Source organism: Spodoptera frugiperda, chromosome 13 (assembly GCF_023101765.2).
Source record: "Spodoptera frugiperda isolate SF20-4 chromosome 13, AGI-APGP_CSIRO_Sfru_2.0, whole genome shotgun sequence".
Lineage (NCBI taxonomy): Eukaryota > Metazoa > Arthropoda > Insecta > Lepidoptera > Noctuidae > Spodoptera > Spodoptera frugiperda.
In genome coordinates, this window is record NC_064224.1 from 1157318 (window position 1) to 1169116 (window position 11799).

Below are 11799 nucleotides of genomic sequence, written 5' to 3' on the forward strand. Positions count from 1 at the left end.
TATAGGCTGTTGATGTATGTATTATGTGTGCAGCTTAAAACACGTTAAAAGGCGGCGATATGATTCTAAATGCTTACATTATTTGATACTAAAATATAAATGAGATGTGTTATATTATAAATTGAAACTCCTCTCACTTCAATATATAATATGAAAAACAGTTATAATTATTAAAATCAATATTTCTTTTATAAAGGAGACGACTGAATAATCACGTAATTTTCTTTAATCGCGTATATTTTTCATCAACAACTTGTAGGTAAAATATAGACCTAGAATAAAGCGTTAAGACCTAACTTATAGTCTAGAATCTCGCGGAGTAATAACAAAGGAATTAAAAATTGCTCCGCTTCCAGCCATAACTTAGATGAATGTTGCTATTTGTGCGAAGATAAGAAAATTGCATAGAAATTATAGTTTCGTTGCAAAGATGTAAAATTGGTTACTAAATGGGGCAAATAATATAATGCTATTACACTTGGTCTCAATGCCGTATAGTGACGACAGAGTATAATACATTTTCTTACCACCTCTGTTCCCATGGGTGTTATTTCGCAACTTTTTTTTTATTATCTGTTGTTTTAGGAACATATCAGCCCCGTTAGGACATAATTATTAACTTACTTCTAACATAATTAATTAACTTATAAGAAGCATCTTATATAAGGCATTTATGGCTGCTCGCTAGACTATTTATAAAACAATCAACATCTAACTTCGGGTGTTCTAAGAGCCAAGAAAAGTTGTCCTCCTTCTCAAAAGGTGAGCAATACACTTGGGACTCCTCTTGTCTTTGGTGAAGGTGATCAGGAAGGATCTGTTCGTATGCCCCGTATTGTATAAAAAAGTCTTCCCATATGCTTCAAAACATATAAGACGTGTATACCATCTATAGGTACATCTCCGAGTTCGAAATTATATAATGCGCTTAAAACTTCACTTCATACTTTGACTCCTCAGCACGAGTTTGGAAGATACTGTCATTTCAGTTACTGACTTTGCATTGAATAGTACAAAATATTAAAATACAAGACTAAACTAGTTCGTTAAAATGCTTTTGCAGCAGCTTCGCCCGCGTTCTCGTGGCATAAAAAGTATCCTATCACCCAAGGCAGTTCATACCCTGTCTGTATACCAAATTTCATCAAAATCCGTTCAGTAGTTTCAGCGTTATTTACGGACAAACAAACAAACTTTTTACTTAATGTGATACAAACTACTCCCGGGCGGTTTTAACCGCTGCTCGGTTCCTAGTGGTATCTATAGCCTTCCTCAATGAATGAATGAAAATTGATGATATTCCACCCTTAAAAAAAATTGTACGTATTTTCCAGACTATAATCTATCTCTATATCAAATTTTGTCTAAATCTATGCTGTAGTTATTTCTGAAAGTGTAACAAACATATATCCATATTATTATATCCTCACAATAAATGATTAATCAATTTACACGAGCCAAACCGAAAACCAAAAAAAACCTTAGTCAACCAATAAAACCTTTCAATTGACGAATCTCCCTTTTAATTAACGGAACAAAATTAAATATCTGCTTCAAAGAATTTAAGGAAATACCATTATTGGTTTTTTGTATCGAATTTAATTTTGTAATCGGAAATCCCTTGGTGTTTCGAGTGGCTTTCCATGTTCGTTTTCGTAATCGTTTCGTTTCGTATCGATAATCGAAACGTATGGGGGTGATCGGTTGACATAAGAACGTGTGAAAATATGAAAATGTCACGTGATGTGATGACGCTTGATCTAATTCAAATTGGAATATGAATGGTTGTAGAAATGGAGTGTTGAATGATTTGCTCTTGTGGAATTATGGTGATCTAAATTCAGTCTAAAGTCGCATGTACAATATTTTTAGTTGAGTTAAATTACTCTCAATAATATCATAAAATAGTAAAAATATATTATTGAGAATAATTTAGTGCTTACAACCTGTCGAATAATGAGGCAGTCAATTCTTAGGATTTAGCTAAGCTTTTATTAAATTGCAGCGTCTGTTCTATACAATACTGCGTTGGTGCGGTGGCTAGGCAACTGGCTGCTGCACAACGGGTAGCGGGTTATTCCCGCACGGAGCAACTCTTTGTGTGATCCACAAATTGTTGTTTCGGGTCTGAGTGTCATGTGTATGTGAACTTGTATGTTTAGAAACGCACTCACGATACAGGAGAAAAACCTGCAGAACAACGTTTTTTTTTTAAAAAAAAAACTCGATTTGAAACACCGGAGTTTGATACTTGTTGTGGAGATTAGCACGTTCAACTAAGTTAGGTACCTACTATAGGAGTAGATTTTGGTAAACGTGACCTAAATCGAATACAATAGCATTACCGCGAAGCCGTGAACGTCACACGACATGCGACTGCCATCTTCTATGCAGATTGTGAGGAACTAAAGCCAGTAAGTACTCAACATACGCACAGCTACATAGCTTAGTATCAGTGGAAACGGTCACATAGTTTCACAGCTTAGCTATTACATCTTCGTAGCAACAACCTAAGTAATAAGTTTAAGTTATAGTTAAGAAAATGTGATATGACATATAAAATGTGACTTTAAGTGTGGGAGAGCTATGCTTCTGCACGAATGGGCCGGCTCGACCGGAGTGATACCACGGCCTCGCAGAAAATCGACGTGAAAGAACGCTTGCGTTGTTTTTCCTTGTGTGACTGATGTTACCGGAAGCCCTTCCCAATCTTTCCAATCCCTGATACCCCAACAACCCTTCAATTCCTAACCCCAAAAAGGCCGGCAATGCCGCCCATGGGCACTTGAAACACCAGAGGCGTTACAAGTGCCACCCATTGGCACTTGTAACGGGCGGCGACTGCTTACCATCTAGTGATCCGTCTGCTCGTTTACCGGCTTGTACCATAAAAAAATATGACATAATTATACGTTATCACACACAAATAATTGAAAAACAACACAATATCACAGCAACTAAACGCTAAACTTCGGCTCTTATATAGAGTCGAAAACGCATCTGGCTGGTAGGAAGTTGGGTATCCTCTCGAAGGTGAGACGGTACTTTACACCGGAACAACTGCTGAGCCTGTACCAAGCGCAGGTTCGGTCATGTATGGAGTACTGTTCTCACCTTTGGGACGGCTCGGCTAAATGCCAGCTAGATGCGCTCGAACACACTGGAACTCCCTGCCGGAGTCTGTGTTTCCTGATGGGTATAACTTGGGTGTCTTCAAAGCCCGAGTGAATAGGCTGCTTATGGGCAGACGTGCTCCATCGTAGGCCGCATCATCGCTTACCATCAGGCGAGATAGCGGCCAAACGTCGACACATTAAGTGAAAAAAATGTGACATATACATTATCACACAAAATAATTGAAAAACAACTCAATATCACAGCAACTAGAAACAATACAAATAACAAAACAATAACACATATATAAAGGTCGGACATCCTTCTACCAGACTACACTAATTCAATTTGAAAATCCGTCGCGTCGCGTCGCCATATTGAATAGGAAAAGTTGTCCCTCATCAATTCGTCCCTTCCTGTAGCAAATTAGACCTGTATCGCAATTTATTCAAACGAAACGGAGTTTAGGGATCCTTTCGTCAATCTTCACAAAATTATAGGTAGTTAATATTTTATGTTTGTAAATTTCGACGCCCTAACAATTTATAGAATAGCTTCTGTCAGCGTATTCTATCACCTAAGTCAGTTTGTACTCTAACTGTGTACGAAATTTCATCAAAATCCGTTAAGTATTTTCAGCTTGATTGACGTCCAAAGAATCTGTATTTCATATCCATAATATTAGTGTGATAAATACGAGACATTTAGGTATAAATCAAAGATTTACATCATTTGAATTAGGTACGGTAATGTAAATTGTAACAGCTAAACATTTATTGCTACGCAAACTAAACGTGTATGCAACAGTCTTCTTCTTCTGCGACTGCCGGGCAAGGGGTCTCGAGTACGATTCTTGATTCTTGGGTCGGGCAAAGAACCACTAAGCTTTTTTCGGATTTTCTAAAATTTCTCAGTAATAGCACGGAGTCTGGAATTGTGCCCAGTATATTAATAAATTATCTATATAGGCTCACCTCTTATTACATGGGACTTACAACACAAATGGTGAATAAAAAGTAGACATTGTGCAGCGACATTACGTATCAATGTGCAGGTGCACCTCTGTCTACCCCTTCAGGGATAGTAGGTGTGACGTTGCAACACATACCTGCATACATACATTTCAAGTTAAATAAAAGCTCGTAAAATATCTAATATTTATACATATACGGGACCCGTTTTCAAAATCTAAGACTTCCACTCACTTATTTATTTTCACATTCATGCCCGCACTGTTTATTTTTAATTTATTTTCTCCCTTTCATTTGTGGTAAAAATAAATAATACATTGCGCACATTGATAAAGGCCGCGATTCTGACCTGAATTTGAAATTAAAGTTTAATAATGCAGATATTACATTCAATGTTTATTTTATATCGAAAATGTTTTAACCAATTTAAAAAAAGAAGACGTAAGTTCTTAATTTTACCAGTAGTGTGTATGTTTATTCGCAATCATCTCGCGATTGGCTCAACTGCTTTTGGTGGTGAATGTAGTAAAGATAGGTATTATTAGTTTTGGATAGTTTAAAGAAGTTTAGTCTCTCTCCTTTTAAGGGATTTCTAAACAGAAAATATATTAAGACTGCACGGTTGGCACGGTGGCTGGGCAACTGGCTGCCGCAACCTGCAACGTGTAGTAGTTTCGATTCTCGCACGAAGCAACACTTTGTGTGATCCACAAATTGTTGTTTCTGGTCTGTGTAGGTGAAATAGCATGTTTGTAAACACACCCACGACACAGGAAGTAAGTCCTTGAGTAACGATTTTATTTTAAAAATAATATAGATTTAATGCAATATTTTATATTATATTCCGCATCGTCAATTAAAAAGACAAATTAAAAATGTAACATAATTTCTATTGTATACGTCAGTAGTTGACTTACCGTTTCATCTTACCTACATATTAGCGGCGGCAAGTAAATTACTTGCGATAAAACGTTCCCTCCTGGGAGGTTAGGGTTTCCTCGGTGAACCTCTTGCGGTACTCTTGAGTAAAGCTGGGGTTATATACGTATACTATCACTATCTATACATATGTTATATTATATAGTACGGAGATCACTCAAAGTACAAGTAGTAATCGTCCACAGAAGCATAATAAAACTAAATATTTCATGTGTCAAACAAGAAATATTTAAATAAATTAAGCATTAATCGCTGTGTGTACAGTTCCTTGTACCTGGACCACAGAAAAGCTGTAATGTTATATATTGTCTAGGAATGTTACAGACATACGGCGGCGCTGTTGTAATGCCGTATTTGTAAACAGTGTTCAAATTAGCTCAAAGAGAAAAATGCACATTTTTGACTGACCTACCGGGCCTATTTCGCTCACTTTTTGTATATTCTCCGCACGGTATATAACTATTTTTATACATACATACATATCTACATAATACATTTATCGCATTTCTAAGTTGCTACTTAAAAACCACTCAGTGTATTGCAAGTTTACATACATAAGACGCACTTTAAAACTGAGTGTAATGTCTAGTTTATTACGGATATTACAAGTCTTATCACTTTGTTATTTTTTTTATTATAATAACTGGCTTTGTAATAGTGGCCTTTCTTACTTTCAGTGCATATATCAGGTTATAGCACTTATGCTTTTTAGTTCTAGTCTCATTGTAATTAAAATCGAAGCAAGTATTCCATGTAGGTATTTAATTGTGATTTTAAAATTACTTAAACCAGGGATCTAACTCGTTTTGTGCACGCAATTCACATTCATGTGCCTACTAGATCAAAGAGCGAATCAAATAAATTAGGCCTCCGTTGTAAGTAGGAGCAATAATCTTCATAAACTTAAAAAATGAGGCTAAGATAATGCATACGTAGCACTCGCTACGGCGTAGTCAAGCGTAGCAGTTCGTAGCCATATTAATGAACTAGCTACCCTCACACGGTTTCACCCACAGCTCGACCCGAAGCCTTATTTATAGTCTATATAAGACTCAAAATATTTATTTGCATGTTAAGGTAGGTATTACAGGTCTTAATTTAAATGTTTTTAGCTTAACGGTCTTTTCAGACTCTGTATTTATGTATATAAAATTAGTTAATGAATTCGGACATGTAGTTTCGGAGACTAACGCGTGCAAACAAACAATCGTGTCTAATATTTTTACATAATCTAACTGACGGACTAAATGTTAAATAGAAATTCAGTTATGACATCTCTTTGTATTTGCTTCTTAGTCATCTCTATTATAAATTGTACAAATTCTTCTGTACTATAATTCTATTCATCCAATAATATGACGTCACTAAAGAAACTCATTCATTTGTCAAATGATTTCAGGTTCGATTCCCTTCTCCGTCTGTTTTTATTCAGATGTTTATCGCAGAATACAATACAATACTTTCCACTCGGTTTCACTCGTTTTGCTTTGTATTTGTTCATATATATGAACGGAATATGTAGTAGATAAACGAGAATCGATGTTTATTTTTGTTTGACAAAATTGAACTTTATTGCGTTGGAATAAGGGTTTTAGAGATTGTGTTTTATGGCTGAATGTTTTGTGTCTTTTCAAGCATATTGTGTGTGTCTAGTCAATATGTATTATTGGTGATTATTATCGTCAACAGACTAGGAGTGGTTACTGCTGAGCAAAGGCCTCTTCTCATGCGGAGAAAGTTTGAGCATTAATCACCACGCTTGCTCAATACGGATTGGCGATTTATAAGCCCAGGTTTCCTCACGATGTTTTGCTTCACCATTTGAATAATCTTGGTATCTAAATAATCTTGGGAAGTACATATAACTTGAAAAAAGTTACACTAATGCTTGCTGTTTGTAGGTTTTGTAGCCAAAACTCTCATGCACGAGAAACGGGATTTCTTTAACACAAATATTAATATACAGTAATAAAAATTACGAAAAACACAATAGACTAAACCTTATTGCATGAGAGTCATCTAGTTTCTATATTCCATCAGAATCATAACATAACTGACTCCTTACATACTTATAAATGCATATAAATATGTCAATCAAATCTTCAAACTTCTACAAATGTTACAGTGACGTCACACACACGTATGACGTCACACGCAAATGAGGGAACATCAAACACATCTGCGGATGACATTACCTTACTACATGTTAACTTTTGCCCGCGGCTGCCCTTGCGTTAAATTGTGGAATGATAGATACAAACTTACCTTAAACGTCCACAGACCCGCACTGTACGCATCGTATGCTTTCCGTATGACGTCATCAGCATGCATCGCATGTAGGCATCGCTGATGATGCGGATCAGAGGACGCATTTGTATGAGTTTATATACAAGACAAACTAAAATCCGATGCGTGCGATGCGTACGATGGCAAATAGTGGCCTATATCACTCTCCACCCAACCAACTAAGTCGACTTACAAAATCACTCCAATTCGTCGCTCCAATTTGCCGGGAACGACGGACAAACAAACAGATATACACACTTTGGCGTGTATAATATTCGTATGGTCATTACATGCGCAACTGTAGATGTATGTACCAAGGGTAGGTAAGCGAATTTTAAACTGTGATTATGAATATGAATAAAATTATGAAATCATGTTTTAATGAATTCACGTACCTACGTGTTCTCAGAAAATAATAAAAACAAATATAATGAAAAATAACAATTTATAATGGAGACATTTTTTAACTATGGAATAGCCATGCTTCGGTACGATTGGGCCGGCTCGACCGGAGTGATACCACGGCCTCATAGAAACGGCCTCGTTGTGAAACAACGCTTGCGTTATGTTTCGTGGAGTGAGTGGTGTTACCGAAGGTCCAATTACTCCCCTTTCCCATCTTCCCAAACCCCGATTCTCCAACAACCCTTAAATTCCTAACTCCCAAACGACTAATTGTTAACTCCTTGACTTCTGTAAGCTCTGTTGAAGTCAGCCCACCCGACAGGGTTTGAGGCGTCATGCACACATAAATGTCCTACAGTCGGTGGCGCTGTGTGTTGGGTTGTTCCGTTCCCAACAAAATGGTTGACCGGACCAATTGCTGACACACACGTCATACTCGTGAACGAGTGCCTTCTGCTGGGACAGGTCGGCTCTCCCAGCGCGCCGGTGGACTGACTTGGCAGAGCCGCCGGTAAATTTAATTTAGTGGAAAAAAAACAAACAAATATGTTAATCGTAAGTATTTTTGTAGTTATAATTGAATAGTTGTGGTTAATTGTAGTGTGTAAGGTAGATACCATATTGATAAAATTTAGTGTAAAAAGAAAAACAAATTGTATGACAAGGGCACGGACCAAGAGTCCGTGGAGAACAAATGTAAATAAACATATAAAAAAAAACTCCCAAAAGACCGGTAACGTACCTACTTGTAACACCAGGTGTTTCGGGTGTCTATGGGCGGCGGCAATTGTTTAACATCAGGAGATCCGTCTACTCATTTACCGACTTATATCATAAAAAGGCATAATCAAATACTAAGAATAAGTCAGAATTTTCTCTTATAACTTTGAATGGACTTATTCTATTCTCGCCGACTGTACGTAATATTTTCCGAATCACGCATCGTCAGCGGTTTCCCATTAATAACAAAACTGCGCATCATCATAAACACAGTATTTGGTGTAAAAATAGACGTCTTCGTGATAATAGATGGGATTTCCTAATCTCTTTACAAAGATTGGAAGGCTGGTCATCGCTTGATGTTATTAAGTGAGTGAACGTATAACACACCGTCGCGCCTTTTAGTGTGCTTTTCTATCAGAGATGTGCTATGTTACGTTGCTGTGGATGCGTTCAGCTTCTAGCAATCATATTCATTGGTAGGTACATAGCTTAGCACTGGTGGAAACGGACTCAATTAAGCAATGTTTTTTATATGGAAAGATGTATGCTATAGATACGTGCAATGAATGGAATGTACGCTATAGATTGACGACATGTAGCGGCTTTGAGTCCACGGAGAAATGTTTTGTGTAATCCACAAATTGTTTTTTCGGGTGTGAGTGTCATGTGAACTTGTATGTTTTTGTAAACGCATCTACTACACAAGAGAAAAGGTGGGGCAATGCTTTTGTTAAATAAAAAACTAAAAGAAATTGATAACAATATACCTATGTATAATATAAGATTCTAAGAATAATTTAATTAGAAAGAAGAATAAAGACAAATACAGCATTTCTACAGACAGGTACCTACTTTCTTAGACAAATACGCGTATTAATACAGATTCAAGTTATTCCTAAGTTATGAACAAGTATACTAAGTCCGTACTTAACTTTGTAAACTTAAGCAGTGCTTCATTCGCTTGGGGATGAAAGAAAAATAGTTCAACTTATCTTTCGTTTATTAGACTTTAGCTTTTGTGTTTATTTTTCTTCTTTTGCTTTTTATTATATTACCTAGTTGAAAGTTGGGACTTGAAGTAACTTGATTTAATCTTACGATATTAAAGGACCGTCAAAGAGCCATCAGATCACCACAGAAGGGGCCCAGTAGGGCTGATGCCTGATCCGGAGCTATGGATTACCGGCAGGTTTTCCGAGGCTCCGGCTCGAAAAGCAGGAGTAGGAACCGCGGTGGGTTTTACGTTTCAGTAATTGTACGATTTCCCTCTTAAAAATACAGGTCGGTCTTCCAATCGGCCTTCCTGGAAATCTTTCGGAAGATATACATATATTGAAAGAAAGAAAAAGCATTCCGCCTCGTATATTTCTTTCATAAATCTGCTCTCATCCATCTTTTCTACATGTCCAAAACATCGTAACATTCTCTTTCCAATCCTTGTCTATACATCGTCTTTTAAGCTACACCTTTTTCTAAATATTGTGAACACTATTGATATAAACCTTTTAAAATCAAATCGAAAACAATCTCATACATTTTCCAAAATCCTTGGTCCTTGCAACATCAAAGATATGTATTAGAAACTTCTTTAATAAAACCACAACAGTTTTAAAAGTTCCAAACCTCTTTTGGTAGCCTCGGGCGTGAAGACCTCAGGCGATTAGATTTGACACGTCAAAATAAAACTTCAAACGATTTTTTTAAAGTGATATCTACAAAGATTTGAATATTTTATTTTTTCTTATATGTTTTGCGAGGATAGAAAATAAAGAATCAATATGATAAAGAAATTCTTGGACGCAAATGATCCTGAGAAATTTAATTATACTTTTAGTTTGAAAAATGGTTGTATATTCTTTGCCTTCTTTGGCGCAGTGAGTATGATTTTACCTTTTCGTCTATAACTGTAGGCACCTAGGCCTATTTTGAGGGCTTAGTAAGAATTTGTTTTGCGTTAAACGAGACCGATATGTTACTCCGCTCTGATTGGCCTTCTCCAATGAACCAACTATTCAGAGGGCTAGACGCGGTTACGTTTCGTTTGAATCTCGTTGAAAGTAAAACAAACTCGTACTAACCCCTCTGTTGACTAAGAAAACTTAGTATTTTTTGACCCACCCGGGAATCGAACCCGTCACCTCTTCCCCAACAGTCGCTCTTGCGACCACTTGAGCAACGAGTAATTTAGTTTTGCGTCGATACCGATATGTTACTGCGTTCAGCGCTCGGATTGGCCTGCTCCAATTAACTAACCTTAAATGTGGGAGAGCCATGCTTCGGCACGAATGGGCCGGCTCAACCGGAGTGATACCACGGCCTCACAGAAAACCGACGTGAAACAACGCTTGCGTTGTGAGTGAGATAGGTAATAGGTCCTCCGGTAGCCCTATACCCACCTTCTCAATCTTCCCAATCCTCGATTCCCCAACAACCCTTAAATTCCTAACCCCAAAAAGCCGGCAACGCACTTGTAAAGCCTCTGGTGTTTCAAGTGTCCGTGGGCGGCGGCGATTGCTTACCATCAGGTGACCATCTACTCGTTTAACGGCTTGTTCCATAAAAAAATATTAATAAAAATGTTCAATTTGTTCCAGTTACTATGGTGCACAGACATGTTATTCGACAAGAGGTACAAACTGATCATGATGGTGAACGAGGCTCGTTACAAGATCCTGTACACCACCGTGTTCTGCATATACGCCACTTGTACACTGACCTTTATTATACATCTTAGTGTTATTTAATTTGGTGAATTTTATTTGTAACTAGCTTTCCAGGCAAACTTCGTACCGCCTCAAAAGATAACTTTCCTAGCTTTTAAAACCTTCCTTGGATTGCCAGAAATAATTCAAAACCAAAATTGGCCAAATCCTAAACCGTCTCTAGAATTCCAAAAATAACGCAAGATGAAGATTTGCTAAATCGGTCCTGCCGTTCTCGAGTTTTAGCGAGACTAACGAATAGCAATTTATTTTCATATATATAAGATTTCTAAAAGTATCTGCCACAGCTTTTGGAAAGTAGTGTTGTGTTTGCGACACATGCGTCTTGCGAGACGTATGGGTCGCTTTGTATCGAAGCATATTATAGCATCGTGGTATCGAAATAAAGTAACATGAACTCGAAACTAAATTAAAATAAGATTCAAAATAACTTGATCAGTGCTGAAATCCTTTGCCATGCCTTTGTCATACTATGCCGCCAGTGAACACCAGCCTTAATAGGAAATAAATCCAAAAGCGATCATTATTATGTTATCGGCTTACTCACGTAACTGTTTGACAAGGAACTCAACTAGTTTCAGTGAGTAAGCCGATAACATAATAATTAATGCAGTATATCTCACGAAAGTTATAATAAA

General features: G+C 37.2%; 1 long non-coding RNA gene across 1 annotated transcript; it reads left to right on the forward strand.

The window, feature by feature from the left end:
* Window positions 1-10083: 10083 nt before the first annotated feature.
* On the forward strand, window positions 10084-11182 carry LOC126911328 (uncharacterized). The gene is made up of 2 exons (XR_007705844.1): window positions 10084-10312; window positions 11033-11182. It is a non-coding gene; the product is annotated as an uncharacterized LOC126911328 (long non-coding RNA).
* The last annotated feature ends 617 nt before the right edge of the window (window positions 11183-11799 follow it).